Source organism: Arachis hypogaea, chromosome 1 (assembly GCF_003086295.3).
Source record: "Arachis hypogaea cultivar Tifrunner chromosome 1, arahy.Tifrunner.gnm2.J5K5, whole genome shotgun sequence".
In the NCBI taxonomy this organism is placed as follows: Eukaryota; Viridiplantae; Streptophyta; class Magnoliopsida; order Fabales; family Fabaceae; genus Arachis; species Arachis hypogaea.
The window spans coordinates 66108766-66115123 of record NC_092036.1 but is presented as its reverse complement, the minus strand read 5'-3'; the positions used below and the strand labels follow the sequence as shown (position 1 = coordinate 66115123).

The 6358-nt window shown below is 37.5% G+C and overlaps 1 non-coding gene across 1 annotated transcript; it reads right to left on the bottom strand.

Moving 5' to 3' along the window:
• Positions 1 to 263: 263 nt before the first annotated feature.
• On the bottom strand, positions 264 to 371 carry LOC112711841 (small nucleolar RNA R71). The gene has a single exon (XR_003157610.1). It is a non-coding gene; the product is annotated as a small nucleolar RNA R71 (small nucleolar RNA).
• Between the last annotated feature and the right edge of the window lie 5987 nt (positions 372 to 6358).

Here is a 6358-nt window from a genome sequence, read left to right as displayed (position 1 = left end):
CGAGAATTTATTATAACTTCTAAACCATCAATCTTTAGTTCTTCAAAGATCCTTATCAGTTCTTGGCTGAATTTTTGCAAATCTGTGACACTATTAAGACCAATGGAGTTGATCCCGAGATCTACAGACTTATGATTTTCCCTTTTGCTGTAAGAGATAGAGCTAGTATATGGTTGAACTCACAACCTAGATACAGCCTGAACTCTTGGGAAAAGCTGGTCAATGCCTTCTTAGCTAAATTCTTTTAACCTCAAAAGATGAGTAAGCTTAGAGTGGAAGTTCAAACCTTCAAATAGAAGGAAGGTGAATCCCTCTATGAAGCTTGGGAAAGATACAAGCAATTGATCAGAAGGTGTCCTTCTAACATGCTTTCAGAATGGAGCATCATAGGTATCTTCTATGATGGTCTGTCTGAGTTATCCAAGATGTCATTGGACCATTCTGTAGGTGGTTCTATTCATCTGAAGAAAATGCCTGCAGAAGCCCAGGAACTCATTAAAATCGTTGCAAATAACCAGTTCATGTACACTTCTGAAAGAAATCCTGTGAACAATGGGATAACTCAGAAGAAAGGAGTTCTTGAGATTGATACACTGAATACCATATTGGCTCAGAATAAATTATTGACTCAGCAAATCAATATGATTTCTTAAAATCTGACTGGATTGCAAGCTGCATCCAGCAGTAATAAAGAAGCATCTTCTGAAGAAGAAGCTTATGATCCTGACAACCCTGCAATGGAAGAGGTGAATTACATAGGAGAACCCTATGGAAACACCTATAATCCTTCATGGAGAAATCATCCAAATCTCTCATAGAAGGACCAACAGAAGCCTCAACAAGGCTTCAACAACAATAATGGTGGAAGAAATAGGTTTAGCAATAGCAAGCCTTTTCCATCATCTTCTCAGTAACAGACAAAGAACTCTGAGCAGAGTTATTCTGTCTTAGCAACCATAGTCTTTGATCTATGTAAGACCACACTAAGTTTCATAAATGAAACAAGATCCTCCATTAAAAATTTGGAGGCACAAGTGGGTCAGCTGAGTAAAAAGGTTACTGAAACTCCTCCTAGCACTCTCCCAAGCAATACAAAAGAAAATCCCAAGAGAGAGTGCAAGGCCATAACCATGACCAACATAGCCGAACCTGGAGAGAGTGAGGAAGACGTGATTCCCAGTGAGAAAAACCTCAGGGGATGTCCTCTAGACAAAAAGAAGTTCCCCTTTGAGGAAGCAAGGGAATCTGAGGCTTATACAGAGACCATAGAGATTCCATTGAACCTACTTCTGCCATTCATGAGCTTTGATGAGTATTCTCCCTCTGAAGAGGATGAAGATATTACTGAAGAGCAAGTTGCTAAGTCCTTGGAGCAATCATGAAGCTGAATGCCAAGTTATTTGGTAATGAGACTTGGGAGGATGAACCCCCCTTGCTCACCAATGAACTGAATGACTTGATTAGGTAGACATTACCTCAGAAGAAACCGGATCCCGGAAAATTCTTAATACATTGTACCATAGAAACCATGACCTTTGGCTCTGTTTGCTTGATGTATTTGATGAGACATAGACACAGAGACACAGACATTAAAGACATGGACATAAAATATTTGTGTCTATGTATTGTGTTTGGTAAAAATAAGAAATAAGACACATATATTTAAAAAAGACTGAATTACCCTTCATTCAACCACAAGTTTTACCACCATTACAATACACCTATTATCCCAAACAATACATGCCATCACCATTAAATTTTTATTTCTTCTAATAATTTTTTATTTCTTCTAATACCATCTTAAATTATCATTTAAATATTAAATATATAATTGTTCTTGAAAAAAAATAGAAAATTAAAGTTCAGAATTTATCAAAGATTAATCAAAATTTAAATAAATAAAAAAATTAAATGTACAAATTTTTTTTGAAAAAAAATAGAAAAGTAAATTTAGTTGTAGAATCTAAAAGAGAAAGAGAAAAAAAAAAGATTTGGGAAGATAAGAGGACAAATTTTAAAAACTCAATAAGGGTAAAAGAGTAAAAAATTAGTGTCTCACAAGTTGTGTCTCAGTGTCTCACCAAATTGGAGGTACACAAATTTAGTGTCTCCGTGTCCATCCGTGTCCTCCCGTGTCCTTCAAAAATCTGTGTCTCACCAAACTAAACAGCAGACATGTGTCACCGTGTACCACTGTGTCTATGTCTCAGTAACCAAACGCTACCTTTGAGAATGCTTTTTGTGACCTGGGGTCAGGCATAAACCTCATGCCACTTTCTGTAATGGAAAAATTGGGAATCTTTGAGGTACAAACTGCGAGAATCTCACTAGAGATGGCAGACAAATCCTTGAGACAGGCTTATGGACTTGTAAAGGATGTTTTAGTGAAGGTTCAAGGCCTTTACATCCCTGCTAACTTCATAATCCTGGACACTAGGAAGAATAAGGATGAATCCATTATTCTTGGCAGACCCTTCCTAGCCACAGTAAAAGCTGTGATTGATGTTGACAGAAGAGAGTTGGTCCTTCAAGTGAATGAGGACTACCTTGTGTTTAAGGCTCAAAGATCTCCTTCTGTACACATGGAGAAGAAGCATGAAAAGTTTCTCTCAATACAGAGTCAAATAGAGCCCCCACATTCAAACTCTAAATTTGGTGTTGAGTGGCCATCATCATGCTCTGAGTATCTATGAGGCTCCATGAGAGCTCACTGTCAAGCTATTGACATTAAAGAAGCACTTGTTGGGAGGCAACTCAATTTTTACTTATCTATGCTGAATTTCTATTTTTCATTGTTATTTTATGATTTCTTTAGGATGATGATCATGTGAGGTCACAAAAACAAAAGCAAAAATAAAAAACAACATTGAAAACAGCACACCTGATGTGCAGAAAACGATTCGACACCAAACTCACCGGCAAGTATACCGGGTCGCATCAAGTAATAAAACTCACGAGAGTGAGGTCGATCCCACAGGGATTGAAGGATTGAGCAATTTTAGTTTAATGGTTGATTTAGTCAAGCGAACAAGAGTTGAATTGAGTGATCTATATCCGGCAGAAGCTAAATTGCATGAAATTTAAAAGGGAGAGGGAAAATTGCAGTAAATTAAAGAGAACAGGAAGTAAAGAAGCTGAATCTTAAAGTGCAAGTAATATAAATTGCAGAAACTTAGATTGCAAGAAATGTAAATTACTTGATATATAAAAGGAATTGGGAATTGGGATTGCAGAAACTAAACGAGAGAAAAGTAAATTGCAATAAGCAGGAAAGTAAAAGATGAATTTAATTACAGAAAGGTTCAAATAGAAAATGTAAATTGGCTTGAAGAAGCATTCAACAGAAGAATTGAAAGTGGAAACCGGCAGATCTCAGGACCCAAGAGACTAGATAACTAAGTCTAGATCTCAATGCCTTCCTAGATCCAAATTCAGAGAGCAATTGCAGAATTTAAGGAGAGAGCAATGTAGAAAAGTAAATTCAAAGTTCAATTTCCAAAAGTTGCAGAAAATCAAAACAGAGGGAGATCTCAAGGTGAGATTGAAACAAAATTCCTTCAATTCTCAACACCCAAGACTCAAGACGAGTGTGAACGAAAATGGAAACAAGAAAACTAAGAGGGAGAGAATTCAATTCTCCTTCCTCAAGACTCAGAATCTCCAAACAACTCAAAACCCAAAAGCTTTTCAAAACTACCCAGCAAAACTAAAAGAAAAACTCCAAAAGGAAAAGCTCCCCCGAAAACTTAAATTCTAAGCTATTTATACACTTTCTTCAAATGATCTTCAAGCCTTGAATTTGGGCCTTGGCCTTGATGGAATTGGGTTGATAGTAGCCTTCGTTGATTGCTCTTGGTGTTAGGAAGCAATCCACTTGTGAACCGGGCCATGAACCATTTAAGCTTGAGTCAAAGCTTGAGGCAAGCTTTGGCTCAAGCTTTTTTAGCAGATTGCCTTTCTTTGCTGCCATCCACGTTTGGCTCAACGTTTGAGGTCAAACGTGAGCTCAAACGTGGCTCCTTCATTGCATCTTTCTTGGCCAACGTTTGGCCCAACGTTTGAGGCAAATGTTGGCACAAACGTTGGCTTCTCCAAGGCTTCAAACAAAGTGCTCTTCCTTGCTAATATGGCACCAACGTTTGACCTCAAGCTTGAGGCAAACATTGGCGCAAGCTTTTGGCCTCCAGGATGAACTTTTTGCAAGCCAACGTTTGACCTCAAGCTTAAGGCAAACGTTGGCGCAAGCTTTTGATGCCTCCAGGGTGAAGTCAAGCTCTTTTTCACGTTTGAGCTAAAGCTTGAGGCAAGCTTTAGCTCAAGCTTTTTGTCCTTTCTTGCTCTTTGCCATTCCTTCTTTCTTCAACCTTCTTCAAAGATTTTTTCACCTATCATCAATCAATCAAAAACATCAAAGCTATGCTATAATCATGAGAGTTCTTCTTCTTCTTGAAAGTTAAGCAATTATGGCATAAAAACTCATGAGAATGCATCAATTCATCCATGGTTGATTGAATCAAAGGAAACATGAAATTCTACCCAAATGGCTTGCTTATGGCTCAAGAAAGTTCATAAAATCTATTGAAAACAAAGGAAAAAGACTAGTGAAACTAGGCTAAGATGACTTGTCATCACAACACCAAACTTAAAGCTTGCTTGTCCCCAAGCAAGAAAAGAATTTATGCTCAAAATTTCTGCCAGATTAGAATAGGTTGAAGAATGACATGTAATGCTTTGTGAGTGAAGTGATTAATTGACAGTGGGGTGAACTCTGAATCATATGTTTATGTAAGGGCTTCAGTGTTTATTAGTCCCCACATCTTGGAAGTCTTAGGTCTTAGGAATTTCATCCAAATGATACTGTGGAGATCTCTTTATAGATAATCACCTTGAAGCAGCTTATGATTTCTGTGTTTTTGGCCTTGACTCTAAGTGTCATGTCTCAAAGCGGCTCTTTAGATAAGCTTTCAATCAATACTCCTAAACCAGTTGGTTTTAAGGTATTAGGTGTTAAAGTACCCCAAAGGATTTACTTGCTCAAGCCTCTCTCTTTGACACATTTCGACCACAAGCATTTACTAGGACAATAACTCTTTGAGTTCTTGTTTCTTTCTTCTTTCCTGCCTAGTAATTGATGCTCAGAGCCTTGGGCCATGTTCTCTCTCTCTTTTTTTTTTGCTGCTTCTTGACTCAAGAGATGTTTGAGAATCTCCACAATACTTCTTTGAACTCTATTTCCTGCCTATGAGCTCCCATGCAGGTTTTCACAAACATGCAACCTCAATACACATTCTTACAACCAGAACCACCACTTCCCTTAATCTTTTGCTTACCTCATGATAAATTTTTGATTCCTCAATCCTTATCTTCAAAGAAATGTTTTCTATTCGTATTTTTCCAAACCATGGGTGCAAGCAAAATTTTAAGTATATGGTGCTATGATATACCAAACATCTTAGTTATTGACTACAAGGAAATTATACTAAACAGGGATACAATATCACTTTCAATCATAACAGTTTTGAATATAAGACAGATACTTAACAATACAACCTGTTGTTGGAGTTTACTTGCTTCACTCCTTCTCAGCACCATTGTTGATCTTTGCATCCCTCTTTGTCTCTTTGGTTGATGGTGCTTAATCCTTCATTAGATTCAAGTGACTGCCTACAATAAACTTTGAAAGTTGCTTGTTCCCCAAGCACTTGAAAAATGGTCAGCATGCATGAATTATTTGTGGGCTTTTGAACTTACTTTGGTGTGAGAACACCAAACTTAGTACCTTGCCAATAGTTCTCATGCATCAAATTGACCATAAGTGGAACTCTTTTTCTTTGCTAAAGGCAGTAAGACTAAAAACTAGAAAATAGACATTGGTTAAGTAGTTTCTCTGATTGCTTGGAGCTAGCAACCCTTTATGCAGAAGGTGAGAATGTATTTTTAAATGAGATTTTTGGTGGAACACCAAACTTAGCATTCTTCATTCTCCCTTTGTTTTGGTGTGAAACACCAAACTTAGCTCCTTGCAATATAGATAAAGCTACTTAGCCTCTTTATTGAAATAGCTACGGAAAGAAAACTACCTTAGGTTGGGTTGCCTCCCAACAAGCACTTCTTTATTGTCACTAGCTTGACATTCTCCATCCTCTGATCATGGAAGTTGAGAATTCTGTTGCCTTTGAGTTTTTCCTCTTACTGTGGGCTTTCTTTCCTCTATTTCTTCTTGAGGAACTTCTCTGTGATGCTTCTCTTTGATGATTGTTTCTTTTCCCATAGCCTTCTCACTTTCTTCTATGATTGCTTTCTATTTTTCCCACTTAGCAACTTTTTTATTGTCTTTCAGGTTGTCTTCAGTGGCTCT